Raw genomic sequence first — 26,109 nt, forward strand, 5'->3', positions numbered from 1 at the left:
AACCACGGGAGGAAAAGGAAGGAGGGCACAGCTCAGATCAGAAGACAGAAACCTTCATGCCCAGGCTCTTCGCCAGGCTCAACAACAATCTCACTCCCTAGAGGCTGGGACTTCACGTTCATCTTTATTACGTCTACTTACGTAACACTTCTCAATCAGAATCTGGGGTCAACAGTACCCAGAGGATGTTTTGTTTTGTTTTGCATTCCCCACATGTGTAGATACACCGGTAATCTCGGGGAGGATTTTTAGCTTTCACAGGAAAACGGCGGCGGGAGCAGCAAGGAGTATGCAATGGCTGGTAATTGTGAGGCCACAGGGCCATCCAGCAGAGGCTTTCTGATTATGGTCCCAATCTCTCTTACCGAATACAACCAACTTCCATTAAGTCAATTCTGATTCATATCAACCCTAAATGACAAAGTAGAATGGTTCCCTAGGGTTTCTGAGGTGGTAAATTTTGGGGTTTCAGTAGGCAGGCAAAGAAAGCCTCATCTTATCACCTGGAAGTGACAGGTAGAGTCGAACTGCTGAACCTGTAGCTTAACTTGTAGCCCACCAGCAACCTGGACTCCTGTAACTGAAGTAGAAGGCCTGTAATATTTGAGTGTTGGACAGAGACACTCAGGGGAGGCGGGGCCTCAGTACACGACCTCCAGAGCTTGTGTAGAAGCCAGTGAACAAGGCTCCCTGACAAATAAGCCACAGCTTGCCCGCTTTCCAGGAACTGGACGCAGTGGGGCGTGGCCTCAGTGGTTGCAATATGGGGGGAAGGAGAGATGAGCCATTTGTCATTAACAATAAATTCTAATGAAAACTGTCCACGGTAATGTCAAACATATATTAAAAAGTTTTCTTCTCAGACCCACAACTGAAATCCATTCCTTTCTGTGCAGACAATACCTGTGAGAAGGAGTTGGTTTGTTCCAAGGTGTTTCCAGGTGAAGCAGACTCACCAGCAATCCTTATTTCAAAAAGTAAAGCTTTCTACCCAACTTCTATTTTTTTCACCTTTTTTATCTTTTTTAATCATGGGACAGGGTGAATACAGTGCCCCACTACCCCAAACTACGCAGTCGAGTTTCCTACATTTGGGGAGATCGCAGGGGTCCGCACATGGGGGATGCAATGGAGAAGCCTCGCCCGGGGAAAACCACATTCGTGATCTCCCCCGCCAAGTAAGTATGTCTACCCAGCTTCTAAAGACACTGCACCATACTCTCCAATCACACGTAAAATTCTCAACTTTCTCAACCTGAGAACTTTTCCGTCGTGTGTACAGGCACGATCAGATGACATCACCAGTCTGGTGAGGATTACGGAAGATGTGGCCGTGCATGTCACTTACTCTCTGGAGCCCTGCCATGGCCACTGCTCGTGACTCCTAATGTTACACTGATGTCCCCCACCCCCCCTCTCTCTCTCAAGGACCTGATGAGCCGGCACGAGAGTTCGGAAAAGGCAAGGAGACCATGATAAAAGGAAAAAGAAAATAAAACCAAGACACTCATCTCACTTCAAACCAAACATCAAATTCCTGTGAAAGCTCAAATCTGACCCAAGACGGTTCTATTATCTACCTGTGTGGGCAGAAATATGAATCAACATGACAGCAATCAAACCAATCCAAGCCCACTGGCAATCAATAGATTCACACTGAAAGAGACCCTATAAGACAAAGCAGAAATGCCCACACAGAATTTCCAACATTGCTTAATTTTAACGTAGACAACTTTATCTTTCTCTCAAGTGTTACCTGCCGAATGAATTCAAATACAATGGAATTTCTCCGAAAACATTTTGAAGCTTACTGTAGGTGTATACCTGAGGATGCATTTACACATGCACACTCATCATAACTATCGCTACATCTATGTCACTAACACTTCATGATTGCTGTGTTCATGTTAGCTTTGAAGATTCAACCAGTTGAAAACCCCAAATGCAGAACACAGGATCCAACAGAAACTGCACACTTTCTGGGGGAGAAGAGAGCAGCATTGGTCCTCCTTGTCTGGGCATGACAACATCCTACTGTATGATCCAGAGGATTAATAACAGGAACAACAAAGGCCCTCAAGTCACATCTGACACAGAGAGGCTCCCTCAAACCCGAGCCAGACTCATTGCCACTGGGTCGATGGTGACTCAGGGCGACCCTACAGGACAGGGTACAACTGCCCCAGTGCGTTTCTGAGACTGTATCTCTGGATGGGATCAGAAAGCCTCATCTTTCTGCTGAGGAGCAGCTAGTGGTTTCAAACAGCTGACCTTGCCATTAGCTGTAAGAGTAATGAACCGGGCCTGTGGGGCTGTAAAGCTGCTTGGGAGCTGACAGCCTCAACTTTCTCCTGAGTAACACCGAACAGGTTTGAACTGTTTGCCTGACAGCAGAGTCAGGGCTCCCTCCGGGACATTTGATTATCACTAGTTGTGTAAGTGCAGTGTTTTGAAAGGTTATTAAAGATTCTATGAGTGTGTGTATATATACTTTTGGCCATTTTGTGACTTAGACAGGGATTTGTACGTGTATGTATCTTTAACTGCAGCATTTCCACAAGATTTGTCAGAATTCCATGTTCATATGCAACAACATTTCCATGCATTCTTCTCGGGGAAGATTTTACCTTTCAAAGAAATGAACTCTTGCTTTGAGTACTCATGAGGACCAGGACGCAGGAGCCGGGACCCAGACAGCATGGGTCACTGCGGCCTCAGGATCATGAGGAGGGGCCATGAGACAGCTAAGGACAGTGAGTGACCGGTGAGGCCTCAGGTCCATGAGCACTGCCCTTGGAGTATCCTTGGTTCTCTGCATGCCCAGAGGGACACCATTCAGACAGAGCATCTGCTGCAGAACGGGCACTGTGGCTGAGGTGCTTCAGGAGCTCCGTAGAATTCTGGGCTCTTTGCTCTGTTGAGTCAAGGAAACTGGAAGAAACTGCTAGCCCCTCCTCACCATGTCATCAGCACACAGAGCAATGGGTGCTCTCAGCTGGATCCTTGCGGGGAGTGCTACAGGCCTTCTTCCGCCCAATTCACACCAGATAACCTTATTTTATTAGTGTTTTACGGAGGGCTCTTACAATTCTTATTACAATCCAAACATCAATTATATCAGCATATTGTACATTTTGCCATCATTCTGTACTAAACAATTACTTTCTATTGAGCCCTTGGTATCAGCTCCTCTTTTTCCCCCCTCCCTCCTCTACCTCCTCATGACCCCTGAGAGATTATAAACTATTATTATTTTCATATCTCACACAGACCAGTCTCCCTTCCCCCATAGTTTCCACTGGTCTTCACCCTGGAGAGGATGTGAGTGTCATTCATTATAACCTGTTCCCTGTTCCTCCCCTGCATCCCCTCTCCCCTTTCTCCCTGCCCATCTGTTATTGCTATTCCCATTCCTGCTCCTGGGCTGCCTGTGTCATGAGCTCAGGTCTAGTCCGAAGTGAGAGGCATCACTGGGGTCATGGTAATGCGGGCTGAGGAGCCTCAAGAACCCACAGGAATACTGTGTGTTTACTCAGTGCTTTACTGAGCCCTGGTTGCCTCCTCCCTTTCCTGTGACACCTCTCTGGGGGATGTGCCATTGCCTACAGGTGAGCCATGGGTCTCTGATCCGACCACCCTCGATCTCAACGAGAACCGGATATATACTTGGATTATTCTTCATCAAAACGCTTCCCTTGGCCATTTAATGGCGGGAGAAAACAACACATTCACCCATTTCTCCCAAACATGGCGGCCACTGACGCCACGCTCACACAGCTCAGAGATCCTGCCAACTGGGCGGCCTGGGGATTATTTGTCTGGGAGTTTGAGTTGGTGGCTTTCATACTAGCTCAAGATTGACGGTGTGGCCCCCAAAGTACCCTTCCTAATAATTCAATCTGTATCCTGATAATTGCACCTTCTTGCCGTGACAAGAGCAGGCTGAAAATTCCCCCGCTTGGTGGCACTGCGGCCTCACAAATGCAAAGCCCACTGTTGTCCTTGCTGCTCCCTCCACCCGTGTAGAATGAAAAAACCAGAAGGTGCAAAAGGCAGCTGAGCTTCCTTCCTGGGGTTTGACTGCACCGGGGCATTCCTTTGCTTTCTATTGGCTTTTTATAAGGAAATAGACTGATGTGCACATGGAGCCTGGATGGGCTTCTACACATTTATGGGGAAGTGAAACAGAATGGAAAGATAATGGAATTTTCCTGAAAACTTTATAAAGTCTTCTCTGATGCAAACTGCTCTTACACATGATTCCATTTAGCTCCTGAAGACCCCTGAGTCACAACTGCTTGTTATTTGGTCCTCAGGCTCACACCTGTAGATGCAGGAGACTTCAGGGCTACAAGTTCAGCTTTTGTTTGCCTCCTAAATCAAGATTTTTCATAAGCCCCCTGTGTCCACCCTGAGCTCTGTGATTCAATGTTGTGAGACTTGCCTTCCTGAGCCTGCATCAAAACCCAGAAATTACTCAAGTTCTTCAACCATCCCCTGCAACCTGGTCTTGAAAGGAGAACAAAATCTGAACACAAAAGAGCACTCACCTGTGACTACACCATCTAGAGATGAGCAGGGTTCTCTCTGCTCCCTTTCTGTCCAGTCAGTGTCATCAGCACCCATATGCCCAGAGCCCCGGAACTCCACTGCAGTGAACCTGAGCGCTGCAGCCGGGCAGCCAGGTATACGCTGTGGAAAAATTAAGATTTGTAGCTTTTCTCTCTCTTTGTAATGCTACTAGATCAGCTAGAACAATAGTTCTTTTCCGCCCAACTTAAATTGTTATCTGAATTTCAACCCTCCCTCTTACAGAAATGAAACAAATGTCATATCAAATATTTCCATGAATGGGCTCAAATAGAACCAGCTATGAAACTTGATGGTGTATGACCCCCAAATATTTTATTTGTGACAACTCCAATTATGTGGGGGCTAGTTTATCCTGTCCTTGGCTGACCTTGAGGAATGGACACAGTTAATCCCCACTTGCTTTCCTAGGTAGAGGACCTCTGATCAAAAGAAAAGCAACCCAAAGGAAGTGTAAAAAGCTCACCATGAGCCACACAAACTGGTGACCTCTGGGAGGCTCTTTATTTGAAAAGCTCTAGATCACTGTTTCCCAAAGTAGAAAAAACCACCTCCTGGGAGTCGGGGATTGATTAGTGGGAAGGGAGTTGGAGTCTGGGGGGGAGGGTGTTGCAAAAGCAGACACATGGACTTTATCCTGAATTATGGGTTCTAGTACAAAAAGTTTTTAATTGCCATGGGGAGGTGGGATGCTGAGTAATTTCTTTTTCCTATTCTGGTGACCAGGCCAAGTAATTTAGGAATCTATGTTCTACATGAAAATATTACCACTTTATAAAGTCACTTCCTTGGGGGAATCACACACACACACACACACACACACACACACACACAACACACACACACATTTTACAAAGTAACTTCCTTGGGGCATCTCGCTCTCTGTCACACACACACACACTTCACAAAGTCACTTCTTTGGGGCAACAAACACACACACACACACACAAACACACACACACACACACACACATGCAGTTTGGGAGCTGACATCCTCAACTTTCTCGTGAGTAACACGGAACAGGTTTGAACTATTTACCTGACAGCAGAGTCAGGGCTCCCTCCGGGACATTTGAATATCACAAATTGTGTGAGTGCAGTGTTTTCAAAGGTTATTAAACATTATATGAGTGTGTGTATATATACTTTTGGCCATTTTGTAAATTAGTCAGGGATTTGTACGTGTATGTATCGTTAACTGCAGCATTTCCACAAGATTTGTCAGAATTCCATGTTCATATGCAACAACATTTCCATGAATTCTTCTCGGGGAAGATTTTAACTTTCTCAGAAATGGACTCTTGGTTTGAGTACACATGAGGAGCAGGGCGCAGAGCCGGGACCCAGACAGCATGGGTCACTGCGGCCTCAGGATCATGACGAGGGGCCATGAGACAGCTAAGGACAGTGAGTGACCGGTGAGGCCTCAGGTCCATGAGCACTGCCCTTGGGGTATCCTTAGTTCTCTGCATGCCCAGAGGGACTCCATTCAGAGGGAGCATCTGCTGCAGAACAGGCACTGTGGCTAGAGGTGCTACAGGAGCTGGGTAGAATTCTTGGCTCTTTGTGCTGTTGAGCCAAGGAAACAGGAAGAAACTGCTAGCCCCTGATCACCATGTCATCAGCACACAGAGCAATGGGTGATCTCAGGTGGATCCTTGCGGGGAGTGCTACAGGCCTTCTTCAGCCCAATTCACACCGAATAACCTTTTTATTATTAGTGTTTTACGGAGGGCTCTTACAATTCTAATTACAATCCAAACATCAATTATATCAGCATATTGTACATTTTGCCATCATTCTTTAGTAAACAATTTCTTTCTATTGAGCCCTTGGTATCAGCTCTTTTCCCCCCCTCGCTCCTCTACCCCCTCATGACCCCTGAGAGATTATAAACTATAATTATTTTCATATCTCGCACAGACCACTGTCTCCTTTCCCCCTTGGTTTCCACTGTTCTTCACCCTGGAGAGGATGTGAGTGTCATTCATTATAACCTGTTCCCTGTTTCTCCCCTGCATCCCCTCTCCCCTTTCTCCCTGCCCATCTGTTATTGCTATTCCCATTCCTGCTCCTGGGTTGCCTGTGCCATGAGCTCCGGTATAGTCCGAAGTGAGAGGCATCACTGGGGTCATGGTAATGCGGGGTGAGGAGCCTCAAGAAGTCACAGGAATACTGTGTATTTACTCAGTGCTTTACTGAGCCCTGGTTGCCTCCTCCCTTTCCTGGGACACCTCTTTGGGGGATGTGCCAAAGGCTACAGGTGAGCCATGGGTCTCTGATCCGACCACCCTCAACCAACCTCAACCATAACCCCGTATATACGTGTATTTTTCTCCTTCAAAATACTCTCCTTTGCCATTTAATGGCGGGAGAAAACAACACATTCACCCAATGCTCCCAAACATGGCGGCCACTGACGCCACGCCCATACAGCTCAGCGATCCTGCCAACTGGGCGGCCCCTGGGATCATTTGTCTGGGAGTTTGAGTTGGTGGCTTTCATACTAGCTCAAGATTGACGGTGTGGCCCCCAAAGTACCCTTCCTAATAATTCAATCTGTATCCTGATAATTGCACCTTCTTGCTGTGACAAGAGCAGGCTGAAAATTCCCCCGCTTGGTGGCACTGCGGCCTCACAAATGCAAAGCCCACTGTTCTCCTTGCTGCTCCCTCCGCCCTTTGTAGAATGAAAAAACCAGAAGGTGCAGAAGGCAGCTGAGCTTCCTTCCTGGGGTTTGACTGCACTGGGGCATTCCTTTCTTTCCATTGGCTTTTTATAAGGAAATAGACTGATGTGCACATGGAGCCTGGAGGGGCTTCTGCACATTTATGGGGAAGTGAAATACAATGGAAAGATAATGGAATTTTCCTGAAAACTTTTACAGTCTTCTCTGATGCAAACTGCTCTTACACATGATTCCATTTAGCTCCTGAAGACCCCTGAGTCACAACTGCTTGTTATTTGGTCCTCAGGCTCACACCAGTAGATCCACAAGTCTTTAAGACTGCAAGTTCTGCTTTTGCTTGCCTCCTGAGTCAAGATTCTTCATAACCCCCAGTGTCCACCTGGTACTCTGTGACTCAGTGTTGGGAGACTTGCCTTCCTGAGCTTTCATCAAAACACAGAAATTACTCAAGTTCTTTAACCATTCCATGCAACCTGGTTTTGAAAGAACAGATCTGAACACAAAACAGCACTCACCTGAGAGTATACCACGGAGAGATGAGCAGGGTTCTCTCTGCTCCCTTTCTGTCCAGTCAGTGTCATCAGCACCCAGATGCCCAGAGTCTGGGGAGTCAACTGCAGTGAACCGGAGCTCTGTGGCCAGGCAGCCAGTTACACTCTGTGGAATAATTAAGATTTGTTGCTTTTCTCTCTCTTTTTAATGCTACTAGATCGGCTAGAACAATAGTTCTTTTCAGCCCAACTTAAATTATTATCTGAATTTCAGCTCTCCCTCTTTTAGAAAGGAAAGAAATGTCATATCAAATATTTCCATGAATGGGCTCAAGCAGAACCAGCTATGAAACCTGATGGTGTATGACCCTCAAATATTTTATTTGTGACAATTCCAATGATGTGGGGTTACTTGATCCCGTCCTTGGCTGACCTTCAGGAATGGACAGTTTGTGCCCACTTGCTTTCCCAGGTAGAGGACCTCTGATCAAAAGAAAAGCACCCCAAAGGAAGTGTAAAAAGCTCACCATGAGCCACACAAACTGGTGACATCTGGGAGGCTCTTTATTTGAAAAGTTCTAGATGACTGTTTCCCAAAGTGGAAAAAACCACCCCCTGGGAGTTGGGGGATTGATTAATGGGCAGGGGGTTGGAGTCTGGGGGGGAGGGTGTTGCAAAAGCAAACACATGGACTTTATCCTGAATTATGGGTTCTAGTACAAATGTTTTTAATTGCCATGGGGAGTTGGGATGCTGAGTAATTTCTTTTTCCTATTCTGGTGACCAAGCCAAGCAATTTAGGAATCTATGTTCTACATGAAAATATTACCACTTTACAAAGTCACTTTCTTGAGAGATGACGCGCGCGCACACACACACACACACACACACACACACTTTACAAAGTCACTTCCTTGGGGCATCTCTCTCTCTCTCTCACACACACATAGACACACACAAACACACACACACACTTTACAAAGTCACTTCCTTGGGGCAACTCAGACACACACACACACACACACACACACACGCAGTTTGGGAGCTGACATCCTCAGTTTGGGAGCTGACATCCTCAACTTTCTCGTGAGTAACACGGAACAGGTTTGAACTATTTACCTGAGAGCAGAGTCAGTGCTCCCTCCGGGATATTTGAATATCACTAGTTGTGTAACTGCAGTGTTTTAAAAGGTTATTAAAGATGATATGAGTGTGCATACATATACTTTTGGCAATTTTATGAATTACTCAGGGATTTGTACATGTACGTTTATCTTTTACTGCAGCATTTCCACAAGATTTGTCAGAATTCCATGTTCATAGGAAACATTTCCATGCATTCTTCTCGGGGAAGATTTTAACTCTCTCAGAAATGGAATCTTGGTTGGAGTACACGTGAGGACCAGGGCGCAGGAGCCGGGACCCAGACAGCATGGGTCACTGCGGCCCCAGGATCATGACGCGGGGCCATGAGACAGTTATGGACAGTGAGTGACCGGTGAGGCCTCAGGTCCATGAGCACTGCCCTTGGGGTATCCTTGGTTCTCTGCATGCCCAGAGGGACACCATTCAGAGGGAGCATCTGCTGTAGAACGGGCACTGTGGCTAGAGGTGCTTTAGGAGCTCCGTAGAATTCTGGGCTCTTTGCTCTGTTGAGCCAAGGAAACAGGAAGAAACTGCTAGCCCCTCCTCACCATGTCATCAGCACACATTGCAATGGCTGCTCTCAGCTGGATCCTTGCCGGCAGTGCTACAGGCCTTCTTCCGCCCAACTCACATCTTATATCCTTTTATTATTAGTGTTTTACTGAGGGCTCTTAAATTCTAATTACAATCCAAACATCAACTGTATCAGGCATATTGTACATGTTGCCATCATTCTTTACTAAATAATTACTTTCTATTGAGCCCTTGGTATTAGCTCCTCTTTCCCCACCTCCCTCCTCTAACCCCTCATGACCCCTGCGAGATTATAAATGATTATGATTTTCATATCTCACACAGACCACTGTCTCCCTTCCCCCATGGTTTCCACTGTTTTTCCACTGGAGGGGGTGCATTTATAAATCATTAAGACCTGTTCCTCCCCTGCTTCCCCTCCCCCCTTTGTCCCTGCGCATCTGTTATTGCTATTCCCATTCCTGCTCCTGGGTTGCCTGTGTCATAAGCTCACGTCTAGTGCAAAGTGAGAGGAATCACTGAGGTTATGGTAATGCGGTTTGAGGAGCCTCAAGAAACCACAAGAATACTGTGTATTTACTCAGTGCTTTACTTAGCCCTGGTTGCCTCCTCCCTTTCCTGTGACACATCTCTGGGGGATGTGCCAATGGCTACAGGTGGGCTATGTGTCTCTGATCCGACCACCCTCGATCTAAACCATAACCCCGTACATACTTGTATCATTCTCCTTCAAAACACTTCCCTTTCCATTTAATGGCGGAAGAAAACAGGCATTCACCCATTTCTCCCAAACATGGCGGCCACTGACGCCACGCCCACTCAGCTCAGAGATCCTGCCAACGGGGCGGCCTGGGGATTATTTGCTTGGGAGTTTGAGTTGGTGGTTTTCATTCTAGCTCAAGATTGAAGGTGTGGCCCCCAAAGTGCCCTTCCTAATATCGCAATCTGTATCCTGATAATTGCACCTTCTTGCGGTGGTCAGAACAGGCTGAAAATTCTTCCGCTTGGTGGCACTGTGGCCTCACAAATGCACAGCCCACTGTTCTCCCTGCTGCTCCCTCCGCCCTTTGTAGAATGAAAAAAAGAGAAGGTGCAGAAGCCAGCTGAACTTCTTTCTTGGGGTTTGACTGCACTGGGGTATTCCTTGCTTCCTATTGGCTTTTTATAAGTAAATAGATTGATGTGCATATGTAGCCTGGAGGGGGCTTCTACACATTTATGGGGAAGTGAAATGGAATTTTCCTGTAAACTTTTTCAAGTCTTCTCTTATGCAAACTGCTCTTACACATGATTTCATTTAGCTCCTGAAGACCCCTGAGTCACAACTGCTTGTTATTTGGTACTCAGGCTCACACCTGTAGATGCAGGAGACTTCAGGGCTACAAGTTCAGCTTTTGTTTGCCTCCAGAGTCAAGATTCTTCACAACCCCCCAGTGTCCACCCAGTGCTCTGTGACTCAATGTTGGGAGACTTGCCTTCCTGAGCCTTCATCAAAACCCAGAAATTACTCAAGTTGTTCAACCATCCCCTGCCACCTGTCTTTAAAGGATAACAGATCAGAACACAAAAGAGCACTGACCTGAGACTACACCATGGAGAGATGAGCAGGGTTCTCTCTGCTCCCTTTCTGTCCAGTCAGTGTCATCAGCACCCAGATGCCCATAGCCCCGGGACTCCACTGCAGTGAACCCGAGCATTGCGGCCTGGAGGCCAGGTACACTCCATCCAGCCAACAGGGATATTCTTCGCTGCTGAAAGATACAAATGGGTTGGCTTGTCCTTTTTTTAATGTTACTACATTAGCTAAGGTTACCTGGTGATGTGGTGACTAAGCGTTCCATTATAAACGGTAAGATCACTGATTCAAACCACCAGCTGCTCCGTACGAGAAAGATGAGGCTTTCTACTACCTGAAAAAGTTATCTATCAGTAAATAAATTAATTCATAAAAATAGAGTTATTGGCCTATCTATGTACATATATTTCTAAGGCAATATATTGAGGAAATGAACAGACTCTGGGCCTCAGTTCAAGCCCTCCGTCAATGCAACAACACTTTGTTCTAATAACCTGACATTCTGTGATGCTCATCCTCCTGACAAGATGGCTGAAGATAAAATGAGTGCGCAGGCAAATGAGGGGAAGAAAGTGATCCCAGGAGCTAGGGGGAACGTGGAAAGAGGAGGGGAGGAAGGAGGAAACAACTGTAATGATCCACACATAGCCCTCCTTACCCCCTGGGGGATGAACAACAGACACGTGGGTGGAGGAAGATAGTAGTAGAGGAGAGCTACAATAATATTAATTTCCAATTTATGAAAGGTCACGAGGGGTGGGGGATCTGATACCAAGGACGAAATAGAAAGTGAATGTTTAGAAAATTATGATGGTAACATTTGTATAAATATGCTTGATAAAATTGATAGTGGGGATGTTGTAAGAGCTGTAAGATCCACTAAAAAGTGATTTCCAAATATTTTAAGAGTTTTAGGAACCCACACACACAGACAATTCTATTCTGTCCAGAATGGTCACTAGGAGTCAATCTCTACTCAATGCACCGTGAATTTGTGTTTGAGATTAGAAATGAGAACAACCATAATTTTCTAAAACAATTTCATTTTGAAATTAATTTATACTGCTCATCTTGGGAAAAATTATGAATCATCTTCAACATTTTATGAATTCAGTTCTAGCAGTTTCAATAAGGGAGATCTCAATCAAACAGCTCCTGTGACATATGACTGTGTAAGACTTAAAACTATTTAATTCATGACGCCTAGGGCGGTTTTCCTTCTGAAAAGTAATGTGAGAAGACTGCAGTTACTAACATGGTTTAGCTCGGTGGACTTACGTAGCTAAGGCCCATTTGCTGCCCCATGTAGAGGTGCTTAGTTCAGAGACAAACCCCCCAAATCAGAAGAATATCCCAAATAAATAAAAAGAAACACACAATTTCCCACACCAACAAGTGCCCACTTCTTTTCAACCGGGATTGCACTGTGCTACAGAACCTAAGGAGACAGCATGGGGTAGACTGAAGTAGGGCCTTTCGAGGGAGGGTGGTCAGAGAGGAGAGAAACTTGAATGTGTCTCGAATTGGGAGGGCGCTCTGTTTGCCTTCACTGGACTAGGATTGTTACCAGCTGTGTGTAAGGCAGAGTGAAACCTGCTGGGCAGAGTATGCGCTGCGGATCTGGAGAAAGGGGGACACAGTTTTTGTACAGCTCTGAGAAGTCCTTGGTTGTTGCAAGAAGGCAGGCTGATGGAGGGCTGATCCTGCATGCAGTCCAGATACCAGCAAGCTCCTGCTCTTTGACACCCACAAAAAGGCAGGTAGCTTGAAGGGACCGAACTTCGGAGGAGATCATTGGAGAAACGCTATTTCAGCTCTTCACCTCTTCAACATTGTCTTTTCAAAATGCGGGATTTGGCACTCCGTGTTGGTGGGATGAAAGCACAGATCCAGAACAATTGGGCACCAAGGCCACATAAGGCCACAGGGCTTCCAGAGACTGGTAGTCTGAGGTTTCCAGGTCCGGACAGTCGGGGGCCCATGTCTCAGGGAGCCTGGCTCTGCAGTTCTCACAATAGCTCTGGGAGTGGCCAGGTTGGCTATCAAGGTCCTCAGAGTAACCCACAACCCTTCTTCCTAATGCCATAGCCCTTGACCTTGAATACAACTGTCATGGAAAGGAAGCCACAGTAAATATTTCCGCTTGATGGCAGGGTTGCCTCACAAAGGCCAGCATCCCAGTGCTCCTGGCAGCTCCCTGCGCCCTTTGAGCATTAAAAATCAACAAGCCAGGCCTAGGAGCCATCTAGGCTTGGAATCTGAGAAAAGATCCCTTACTGCTGAAGTAAGGTCACTGGCAAGCCTGTTCCTCTGCCTTCTACACCTTGACCTGGCCTGTCTTGAAGTGGGGACGAGGTTCCATTTCACCTGCATGCTTTCCATAGGGTTTCCACAGTGACATTGCACCCCAATGAAGGAGCACAGGGCCCAATGCAAGCAGCGCTCCCTTTCCTGGGAGGCGGAGCAGGCCCTGGGAGACAAGCTCATGCAGCCCTCTACCTGGATGCAGAAGGTGCTTTACTTACTGCTCAGCGGGCCTTGACTCTGTCCTCCAGGGTGATGATAATTCAAGACTCAGGACAATGACTGTGAATGGCGTTGTCACTTGATGTTTGCAGACACAACATGAAGCCAATAGGGCTGAGAGTATGTGCCATAGAAATGGAGAAGGGGGGTGTGGTCCGTGAAGAGACACTGATACCAAGGGCTCCAGTAGAAAGGAAATGTTTTGAAAAAGATGACGGCAACATGTGTACACATGAGCTGGCACAATGGATGTATGGACTGCTATAAGAGCTGTAAGAACCCTGAATGAACTGAGTTGTGAAAAAGGAGAGCAATGGAGAAGGTGGCACTGCTGAAAGCCTGCGTGTGGGGGAGCAGCTGAATGGGCACACAGTCAGGCAGAAAGCAGCAATCTCATTCTCCTGTGAAAGGCACACGTTGACAAGTGCATGTAAGTGCCCGGCGGTAAGTGAGGATCACGGGAGAATACTCCCTTGTGAAAATTACATACATGTGCATATGGGGATTTCCTGTCACGCGTGCTTCCACGGCGGCGGCAGGTGCCCTCTCCTTCATCTCTAGGGGGACGTCTACAGGGATGTAAGCCCGATGAAAACATGCTATGCCGCACAGACTGACAGACACACAGACTTGTTTGTTTTACAACCCGTCAAGTGCCATGTACGTGATCTTGGGATTGTGGCCCATCCCCTTTCACCAGGCAGTTCCGTAACACCTGATAAGCCAGTTTCATGTGCATGTCCACTTCGTTCCCCTTCTAGTTAAGTCCAGGCTACCAAAACAAGCTGGCAAGAGTGAGATTTTAGAAAACCATGTCCTCAGAGGTAGAGAAGTTCCTGATCATCTCTTTCCTTTGGGAAACACAGTCGTCAACTTGACCAGGACCCTCCCAGATCTCTCCTGCTCCCAGACCACACACCCATGTTGAAGAATCACATGGCCTCCAGTCATTGTGTTTTCAGGTAGGTTTCTAAGGAGCTAACACTTGAACTCTGTGCCACTGAGCTGGTGCAAGCTCACGGCAATCCTGCATCATAAGGTAGACCTGCCCCTCTCAATTCCTGAGACTGTCACTCTTTACGGGAGTAGAAAGCCACGTCGTTCTCCCAGGGAGCGGGTGGTGATTTTGAACTGCTGATCTTGTGACTAGGAGAGTGTGCAGACATATAGCTTGACCCTTAGCCCCTTCCAAATTGCCTTGGACCCCAGTTTCTGGTCACCGCTTGTTAACATGTCAATACTGGTCCTGCTGAGAATCATGGCCCAGTGTGCCCAATTCAAGAGACATCAGGAGAAAGCCTGAGTGGATCACCTAGGAGGGCTCAGTCCAGAGAAGACCTAGGCCTTCAAAACATGGATCTCCTTAAGGGCTTCCAATTGCCTCTCCCCACTGGCCGTGCAGCTGGGAATGCTCCGTCCCAGAGGAAAAGCTCTTCTCTCCGGGAGAGCCTCAAAGCGCTTCCACCTGCACAAACTTCTAGCTCTCTCCCCTTCTACCTCAGGGGTTTCTGATCATCTGAAAGACAGGGTATATACTCAGATCAGCTCCCCACTCCTCCATGGGTTTCTAATGTGGAGCTACACAGTCAAGACGTCACTCAAGGTCCTTGTCATGAGCTGGAAGCCCAATTCCTAGTCCCCCCAATGTTCCTGTGCTGCATGAAGCAAGGTTGGGAGACAACCCTTCCTGAAGTTTGATACAATACAAGAAATTGCTATAGTTACTTACTGTATATATTTCAATATAAACTGACCCAAATATCTGCCGAGGCACCCAATTTTAGGACAAGAAATGCTTAAAACATGTGCTGAAAATCTTGGCGAATACTGAAGAATATATGGTAATCCAATCCTGCGTCCCCTGGTTTTGAAGCGAGCATGAAGAAAGCAGGGTTACAGAAAAAAAGGAGCACTCACCTGAGACTATACTGTAGAGGTATGAGCAGTGTTTGCCGTCCTCGTCTTTTCCAGTCCAGTGTCATCAGGACCAAGATGCCCCGACACCCAGGGATCTAGGGTAGTGAAGCCGAGTGATGGGGACGCCTAGCCATGTACACGCAATCCAGCCAAAAGGAATGTTGCTTACTCTCCTGCAAGACAAAAATGTGTTGCTCTCCCACCGTTTTATTGCAACTAGATCAGTTATAATAGCAAAAGTATTTTCAAAAAACTAAACAAATTTTGATACGATTTTCAACTATTCATCTTTTAGATGATGTACAAATGTAATTTCAGGTGTTTCATGAAATGATATCTGAACAAAAAGCTCCTGAGTAATCTCATGGTGTCTGACCCCCAATAATTTAGTTGTGACAAGTACAATAATGTTAGAAGGTTGTGGTAGATGGCTTGGTTCACCTCAGAGGACGCTGGAAGTTACAGGTAGTGATCCATCAGATAGAGACCCGCCGGTCAGAAGACTCCAAAAACCAGAGAACATCATCCCAAATAAAGATAACTCAAAATTCCATAAAGGCAGGTGACTCCAATGAGAGCTATTAAATTTACAGTTTGTCTATAAAAATATATATATATATATATACCAAATTGAATGAAGGGGGAAGTGCAGAGTGGAGACCCAAGGCCCAAGTGTCAGCCACTGGAGATCCCCTCATAGATGGTTTAGGAGAGGAGATGGGTCAGTCAGGGTGCAAGGTAGTACTGATGAAGAACACAGCTTTCCCCCAGATCCTGGATGCTTCCTCCCCCCAACTACCATGATGCGAATTCTACCGTGCAGTAATGGACAGGGCAGAGGTTGTCCACTGGTGCATATGGGAGCTGGAGGCACAGTGATCCCACGGTGGACGATACCTTCAGGACCAGAGGTGTGAGGGGCAAGGCTGGGAGAGTGGAGGGTGAGTGGGTTGGAAAGGAGGAACTGATTACAAGGATCCACATGTGACCTCCTCCCTGGGAGATGGACGGCAGAGAAGTGGGGGAAGGGAGACTTCAGATAGGGCAAGATATGACAAAATAACAATGTATAAATTACCAAGGGCACATGAGGGAGGGGGGAGCGGGGAGGGAGGGGGGAAAAAAGAGGACCTGATGCAAAGGGCTAAAGTGGAGAGCAAATGCTTTGAGAATGATAAGGGCAAAGAATGTAAGGATGTGCTTTATACAACTGATGTATGTATAGCTATGGATTGTGAGTTGGATGAGCCCCTAATAAAATTTTTTAAAAAAAGCTCTGTTTGGCACTACTGTCACTTTACACATCACCTCCCAGACTCCCAGACAAGCATGCACGAACACACACACACGCACACACAAATACAGGCACCGAGTTTTGTTCTGTTACAACAGACTCTCATGTTTTACTAAGGACACAGCTTCATCCCAAGCAGAGCAAGCATGCATTGCTATCGGACCTTTTGCCAGCCTCTTATTCTACCTTCTACACACTGGTCCAGAACTTAGGAGTGCGAACCAGGACTACCAGGACTCACTTTGCCCACATGCTTTCAAGCGGGCTCACAGTGATAAAAGCCCTAAGCAAGGGAAAATGGCACACTTGCACAGGCGGCGGAGCAGAGGGGAGAGAAGCTTGTAAGCCTCTTTCTGAGTGGGGGAGGGGCTCCTCTTATGACTAGCCCAGTCTTTATTCTGCTGGAGATGTTCACTAGGAAAGAGGAGGCAGCTTTCTACTCCCAGAGAGAGTTGCCGTCTCAGAAATGTCGAGAAGCAGATTTACTCCGTCCTATAGGTTCGCAGTGTCGGAACCAACTGGACAGCAGTGCGTGAGGGACACAAGTATTGTCACACTATGTCTGCAGGCACACACGACACCCAATGGATGGAGCATATGTTCTCTAGAAAAGGAGAAGGTGGCTACTGGTTTAAGAACCTGCTAGAAACCTAGACTTTGGAAAGCAGGCATCCTGGCGGAGCAGCTGCACCTGGACGCATTCAAAAAGAAACCAGCAACCTCGTTCTCCCTTACATCCACTTGTAGAGAAATGAATTCAGGTAGTCAAACGTAGGTGGAGATTATGGGAGAAGGTTTATTGCAGGGCTTTGCCTACTCAAAAATATGCAAGAATTTTATCTAAAATAATTTACTTTATATTCAGTGTGCAAGGGAGAAATAAACACATTTCCAATTTTCCCAAACATGGCAGGCACTGAGGTCATGCCCCAAACAGCCGAGAGCCTAGTAACCTCACAGCACAGGGTGTGTGTGTCAGGGAACCTGTTGTTGTGATTTTCCCATCTGCTCTGGAGGTGGCAGAGAACCTTCATAACCCTCTGAGGGGCCCTCCAACTACCCATTCGAATGTCACAGGCCTAATCCTGAAGAGACAGCAAAGTGTGCATGAGACCATGGTCAAAACCACAAATCACCAGGCTGCTTCCTCTGCCATTTGATGAAAAAAGCCAAGCCAGACCTAGTAGCCAGCTTAGCTTTCAAATGGGCCACGGGCATTATTCTTAGTGACTTAGATACATAGGTGTGTGGGTGGGGGGTGTGGAGGATTATAGAATTTCAAGAAAATAGAATTAAAATATAATGGGAAATTTTCACCCGTTCCGAAGCTTTCTTGTACTGGAAGGAGCCCTGGTGCTTAGTGGGTTCCCTTTGGAGTGCTGACCCCAGTTGAGCACGTCGAGGCCACCATTGTCTCCAAGGGGAAAGACTAGGTTTTTCTACTTATGAAATTAGAGTCGACCACTGTGACATGGATGGACTAAAGCCACCAGGATCTTCATTTTCTGATGGGACACAGCTCAAAATGAAAAGAAACAGCTACCAAAATAGGAACATGCAATGTGCACAGCATGAATCTAGGAAGAGCGGAAATCATCATCAAACACTAAATGAATGCACACAGATCAAGGACCTGGAACGGACTGGCATTGGTAATTTTGAATCAGAAAATCATGCGGACTCCTGTGCCAGCAATGACACAACCAAGAGTCATGTGGTTGCTTTCATCATCAGCAAGGACATTTCAAATTCTATCTAGAAATTCCACGAGGTCTGGGATGGGATTATATATGTCTGCCTTCCTCAAAATCCAATGGATAAATTATTCAAACTTATGTACCCACCACAAAAGCTAATGATGAAGATATCAAAGAATTATACCATCATCTTCACTTTGACATAGATCAATAAAAAAATAGAAAAAGATCAAACATGCAATCAAGATGCATTGGTAATTATTGCCATCGGAATGTAAACATTGGAAACAAGAGGCAGGAACAGTACATAGAAAATATGGTCTTGTTGACAGAAACAAAGCTAGAGATCACAAGATAGAATTTGGTTAAGACCAATGACTTGATCATTGAAAATTCGTTTTTCCAGCACTGGAGACATAGTGTGGGAATTGCGCCTGATCCCTGACAGAGAGAAAGACCATGGCCTTGCAAATCCTATGAGGCAATTCTACTCTGTCCCATCGGGAAACTACAGTCCAAGTGGACTCAGACGTCATGAGTCTGGATTTTCTGGTATCACGCACTCACGCCGGTACTGATGTGAGGGGGCTTCAAAAAACCAGGGGACAAAAGTCCATTTCTTTTATTCCCATTTTTCCATGAATCCCAAGCCCCCTCTTTTTTTTTTTAACAATTTATTGGGGCTCATACAATTCTTATCACAGTTCATACATATACATACATCAATTGTATAAAGCACATCTGTACAGTCTTTGCCCTAATCATTTTTTTCTCCTGTATTCTTTTTTTACATTTTATTAGGGACTCATACAACTCTTATCACCATCCATACATATACATACATCAATTGTATAAAGCACATCCATACATTCCCTGCCCCAATCATTCTCAAAGCATTTGCTCTCCACTTATGCCCCTTGCATCAGGTCCTCTTTTTTTTTTCCCTCCCTCCCCTTTCTCCCCTCCCTCATGTGCCCTTAGTAATTTATACAACGTTATTTTGTCATATCTTGCCCTATCTGGAGTCTCCTTCCCCCCGCCCCTTCTCTGCTGTCCCTCTCCCAGGGTAGAGGTCACATGTGGATCCTTGTAATCAGTTCCCCCTTTCCAACCCACTCACCCTCCACTCTCCCAGCATCGCCCCTCACACCCTTGGTCCTGAAGGTATCATCCACCCTGGATTCCCTGTGCCTCCAGCCCTCATATGTACCAGTGTACAGCCTCTGCCCTATCCAGCCCTGCAAGGTAAAATTCGGATCATGGTAGTTGGGGGGAGGAAGCATGCAGGATCTGGGGAAAGCTGTGTTCTTCATCGGTACTACCTCGCACCCTAATTAACCCATCTCCTCTCCTAAACCCCGCTATGAGGGGGATCTCCATTGGCCGACACTTGGGCCTTTGGTCTCCACTCTCCACTTCCCCCTTCATTTAATATGGTATATATCTACATATATACATATATACATATACACACATATACACATACATACACACACTAATATCTTTTTTTTTGCATGATGCCTTATACCTGGTCCCTTGGCACCTCGTGATCGCACTGGCCGGTGTGCTTCTTCCATGTGGCCCAAGCACCCTCTTATACTTACCAATAGTTTCTGGGCACGTACTTGGTGACTAATGTAATGTTCGGCAGGTTGAATCCTCTCTCTGCTGCGGCTAACCTAACAGAATACAGCCCAACTCGCAACCACTATGCCTCCATGGTCTGCTGACCTTAATAGAGGGGATGAACCATGTCTTCCCTTAGAGGCAGCTTGAAAATCTACTTTACTCGAGTCCCTAACTAAAGATACCGCCCTTATTTTTCCCCAGGGGTAGGGTCTGCTAAAAGATGGCCACTTCTCCATCAAAGCCATGCCTCCCTCCATATGTAAGAGCCATCTGGGACACAGGAAAATCTCAGGACCATTTGGAAGATCACATTCAAGAAGTATGTGATGTGGGGGCAGCCACAGAGACCAGATGCAAGAGAATCTACGGCACAGGGGCGCCGAGGAGCAGAGCCAAGACTATGGAGTACCTACCTTTCCCCATCTGGTCCAAGACTGTGAAACTGTGAGACAGAGTACAGGAGGTCTAGCTTCCTGGCCCACAACACAGATACCGAGGGACCACGGGGCTGACAGGCTGAGCACCAGAGAGACTCACTTGCTGGATGAGGAGAGGTGTTGCTGTGGACTAATGACTATTTCCTCACTGTTTGCTGATCATGACGTGTGGCAACCTATGAACTTCCCTAAAAACCCCGACTGTGAGTCTTGTCTGAGTGCTGGGTGCCCAAGGCAACCAATGATCACACTCACCTAAGACACATGTGTCCTGGGAAGGACAGCTGGTGTCAGAATAGGGCAAAGAAGGATGGAGCATGGGGGCGGGGTGTCAGACTCCTGTCTTGCGGCAATGGGGATGAGAGAGGAGGAGGTGAGATACAGCCAGATGCCATTTACCAAAATGGACCTCAAATATGGGGCACTAAGTAGTATCCTGAAAGGGGCTCTTACTGTCTTCTGTAGTGCCATGGCCACTGAGGAGGATTCCTGCCACTGCCACCAAGGCCTACTCGCTCTGGGGCTGGGTTCCTGAGTCAATATATGGCATGAGTTGGCCTCCAAGTTCGAAAAGCAAAGAAGACAATGATACAGGAAATCAAGTTACACATTTCTATTTAGACCAAGAGTCAATTTCTTGTGAAAGCTAAACTCCTAAGACCAATATATCTGCTACATGAAGAAAAATTGGGGTATCTGTTAACACGGAATTCTGACAGAGAAGTCTTATCTATGCAGTCATATAATTACATATGCACGTATGCATGCACTCACAGTAATACGTACGTGCGTGCCTGTGCGTGTGTACCTGTGTGCCGGATCTCCTCTTGGTGGCAGAAATACTTTGTTCGCAGCTATGAACTTGAAGGCGGTTGTTGGCACGCACTCAGCTCCTCTGTCTCCCTTTGAACTGCAGCCCGTTTCCCCTTGCTGACCTTGCTGTTATCAGTCCCACCTGTAAGCCACGACACCACCAGGGCTCCATAAGAAAACATGAAAGGGAGCAAACTTTTATAATCAATTTCCTTCATTCTACCAAGCACACGTTTATTTCATGCAACATGCTTTCATAGGAAACCAGTATTTCCAATAACGAAAAGCGTCCGTAAAGAAGAACAGGACGAAAGATGAAACCCCCAAACTGTGGCAGTTGTGCTACGTCATTTTCTACTTCCTGCAATGTGGTTTTGAAAATCTGTTGTTTGTTTTCAGGGGAAGGAGTACCTTGTGACTTGGAGCAACGCGGGCTCTTGCAGGCGATGGACCCTGACTTCTGGACTCTGCGGTGCGCTCCCTGTCCTCCCCGGTCCCTCCAGGGACAGGCTAGACAGCTTTACGTCTCATCCCTGAGAAGTCTGGAGGCAAGTCTTGGGTGCAGCCTTCAAAGCTGTCAATGTCCGTGAACCAGGCCAAGGTGCACAGCACAGTCTGATTTCAGGGCTTCCGGCAGCCAAGGGAGGCTTCCATATCCTGGGCCCACCTTTCTTCCTACCACCCTCCTGAGCCCCCGTGAGCACTTTACACGCCGCAGAGAAGGAGGCACTGTGAGAAGTAGAGTCCAGACGCATAATCTAGGCTTGGGACAACCACCTTGTAAACCCTAGGGAAAACGCAGCTGACCTTACTCAATTTCCATGTCCCTGGATTTCAGTGTGGCCTTCAGTCCTTCATGTTTTCTTACTTTCTCATTCTTCTAGCAAGAGATCTCCCTGTGTTCTCTATGAGGTGATCAGGGACAGATTCCAAGGTTCTTGCTGAAAAATGACACATTTTCGCAGGGATTGTCTGACACTAGTGATCTAATAGTTTCATCATCATCTGGAAGACCTGCCTCCTGGAGAAGCCAGACATCTTGCTGAGAGCTCAACTATTTGGGAGAGCTTGTAACACTTCCTGACTCACCTGGACGAGAGCCTGACCCAGCAAAAGAGACGCAAGTGTAATCAGTTACTCATGCACTCCAGGCCGCTGACCCCTCATTCCCTGCACCCGACCCCAAGGTGGACAGAGTACCCAGGCTCCTCCATACCTGTCTAATGCCGCATTAGGAAACAAGGCGTCTCTCAAGATCGCCGTCTATCGCGCAAGAGAACCTTTTGGGAAGCCTCCCATCCTCGCTGTGTGCATCAGGCACAGAGGTTTCCCTGCGTTTTGATCAAGCACCAGAAAGAACTGTCAATCTGGAGCAAAATGACCAGTCCCGTGAAACCTGCTTCTGAAAGGGGAATGCACAGAACGAAAGCACGCACCTTTAACTCGAAGGCCTGGAGAGAAGCCGGATCCTCTCTGTGTGTCTTTGCAGCCTAGTTTCCTCAGTACAGAGTGGCGGGCAGCCCCTGGATTCCATTTTCTTTGCCAGGGTGAGGGTGACAGGTGGCCACGTACACCCAAGCCAATTGACGAAGATATCATTCACTCTGCTGAAAGAGAGATTCACTGTGTTACTGTTATGGCTCCTCAATGTTACTACATCAGCTCAAAGAATACTAACTTCAACATACTTCGTGCCATGAATCTCAACTCTGCTCCTCTTTTGCAAAGGTGTTGCAATAATCTGGATCCCACCAAACCAGGGCCTATGAAATCTATGTACAATGTTCCCCATGACCTTTATAGTTCAAAATCATTGCTTCCTATCTCTGGGCATCTGCAAATATACTGGGACTAATGTGAGTATATTACCAGACCGGTTTCATCTACTCCCAATGGAATACCAGACTTGGGACGGGATGGATCACTCCTGGGACTCACTGATCAATGAAAACCAGGGCTCTCTGAAGAACCAACAGCCAACAAGGTAGTCAATGGAGAAAAGATGAGAACAATTCCTCTGAAAAAGGGGACCAGACAAGGATGCCCCTTGTCACCACTGATAAGCAACATCATATTGGAGGGCCTAGCTAACAACATAAGACAAAGGAAAGGCATCAAAGGTATTCATCTAGGAAAGGAAGAGGCAAAACTATCATTATTCACAGACCATATGATTCTATACATTCAAAATCCCGGAAACCCACAAGTGGAGTTTTCAAAGCAATAGAGGAATATGGCAGAGTGGCAGGATACAAGATCAACAAACACAAGTCCATCAGTCTGCTATACACACCGGACAAGATCACAGAAGAGACAAGTAAAGAGGTAGTACCCTTTACAACAGCCAAGCAAAATGTAAACATCTAGGGATACACCTGACTGACAAAACGAAAGATCTGCATGAGGAAAATTATAGAACACAATGACCAGAAACCAAGAATGGACTCAACAAACGGAAGAACATCCCATGCTCGTGGATTGCAAGACTCAATATGTCACAGATGTCAGTTCTGCCCAAGCCACTATATAAGTTCAATGCTAACCCGGTATGAATACGACCATGCTTCTTCAGAGATCTGGAAAAACTGACTACCTACTTCATATGGTGAGGGAAGAAACCCAAAAGTAGCAGAGAACTCCTCGAGAAGAAGGACAAAGCGGCAGGGCTTGCTCTACCTGACTTTCGCACGTACTATAGGGCCACATTAGCCCAAACAGTGTGGTACTGATATAATGACAGATATTCAGACCAATGGAAAAGAGCTGAAGACGCAGAAATGAAACCATTAGCATCCAGGCAACTCCTCTTTGATAAGGGCCCCCAAAGTACCAAGTGGAAAGCAGACGCCTGCTTCAATAAACGTTCCTGGAAACGATGGATTACCTACCTGCAGAAAAATGAAGCAAGACCCTTCAGTCAGCCCATGCACAAGAATAAACTCCAGGTGGATCACAGACCTGGAAGTAAAACCCCAAACAATTAGGACCATTATTGAGGGAATTTGGACAAGCCGGAGAACCTTGGAATAGGCTATCAGAAAGGGGGAAGGACACAAACACAGAGGAGGCACAAATTGAGAACTGGGATATACTGAAGATAAATCACCTGTGTACATCGAAAGAATTCACCAAGAGAGCAAGAAGAAAGCCCACAGCCTGGGAAAACATCTTTAGCAATGACACATCTGACAAAGGCCTTATTACTAAAATCTACAATCCTTTTCAAGATTACACTAAGAAACAAAGTAATTTCCCACTGTGGAGGTGGGCAAAAGACCTAAACAGAAGTTTCACAGGAGCAGAAATCTGAATGACGAGTAAACATGAGACAATGTTCCCGATCATTAGCCATGAGGGAAATGCAAATTAAAACAACTAGGAGATTCCACCTAACACCCTCAAAGTTAGCCCAATTCAAGAAACCAGAGAGTAGCAAGTGTTGGGGGGCAAGCGGAGAGATAGAAACTCTCATCCACTGCTGGTGGACCTGTAGGTATGTACAGCCACTATGGAAATTGATGTGGCGATCTCTAAAGCAGATTGAAATTGGACTACCATACAATCCAGCAACCGTGCTACCGAGCTTACATCGCAAAGAGCCAAGAAAGAAACCACAGCCAGACTTCTGTGCTCCAGTCTTCACCACGGCACAGTTCACAATTGCAACCCAAATTTCCACCAACAAACCAAAGGATTAAAAAACGTGTACACACATACAATGTAGTACTATGCATCGCCTAAAAGCAGCGATGGATGCATGAAGCATATTCCCACACGGGCAGAACTGGAGGAATCAAGCTAAGTAAGCCAATCTCCAAAGGACATGTACAACATGAGTCCCCTGAAGTAAGTTAAAAAATGCACAAGGGGCACATGGAAAAAGTTACTGTGTATGAACATTCCTGGGGTGAGGTCCAAGTAGTATGGCAGGCTCCAGAGCAAATCCAGGGATGTGGATGGTAGTCAACTAACAATAAGGGGGATAAAAGAAAAGGGGGAATAAAAAGAAATGGGTGGTAGGGGAACTGGGCGCTAAACCACCCAAGGGGAGAGTATTGTTTTTATCTCCACAGGGTAAGAGGGACCAGGCTTCAACATGGTGCTCCTGGATGCGAATGCAGCGTGCTAGCATGGAGAGGGAAGCCACTGGAGGAGTCTGGGGGCCTGGCCCCAATGCCAGCTACATAAACAACTGCCCCTTCCTCCAGAAAATCAACTTTAGAGGACCGCAATGAAGCTGCAGCTGCAGGAGAGGGGCGTGTCTGATCAGAACACACGGGAGCAAATGAAGGGGGAGGAAGAGCAGAGCACATTCTGGCCCACCAAGTCTGGAGGACAATATCCCCAATCAGAACAGCCAACGCACAGAGTGGACCACATGACTGGATCCACTATGAGACACGACTTCCCTTGGTGACTCACGGCCCTATGGGGGAACAACACTCAAGACTGAGTGTTGCATTGTCCTGGTCTGACCCCAGCACACTGTGGTCTGACTCCACCACACTGAGGCAAAACATGAAAGGCATGGGGCAGAGCATTGGGGGAGCAGAGCACGGTGGCCCCAGGGAGTGCAAAGGATAGACCTTGTGGCCAGAGCATAACACCTCATCGGACTCGATTGGAGAACACTCCTAGAGGTCAACCAACAGACCTTGAACTATTTATAGTTTTTTCTTATTTATTTGGTCATTGGTTTTCTTTGTCGTCATTATTGTGTTCACCTTTGTTTTGTGTATATAATTATCTCTGCAGGTCTATCTAGAAAAC

The 26,109-nt window shown here is 46.6% G+C and overlaps 1 non-coding gene and 1 pseudogene across 1 annotated transcript; both read right to left on the bottom strand.

Annotated features, from left to right (window-relative positions):
• Positions 1-26,109, bottom strand: part of LOC142433090 (mitochondrial glutathione transporter SLC25A39 pseudogene) — a 52,391-nt pseudogene that overhangs the window by 20,007 nt on the left and 6,275 nt on the right.
• LOC142435129 (U1 spliceosomal RNA) lies at positions 1,031-1,186 on the bottom strand. Its single transcript, XR_012781263.1, has one exon. It is a non-coding gene; the product is annotated as a U1 spliceosomal RNA (small nuclear RNA).

This window comes from Tenrec ecaudatus, chromosome X (genome assembly GCF_050624435.1).
Source record: "Tenrec ecaudatus isolate mTenEca1 chromosome X, mTenEca1.hap1, whole genome shotgun sequence".
In the NCBI taxonomy this organism is placed as follows: domain Eukaryota; kingdom Metazoa; phylum Chordata; class Mammalia; order Afrosoricida; family Tenrecidae; genus Tenrec; species Tenrec ecaudatus.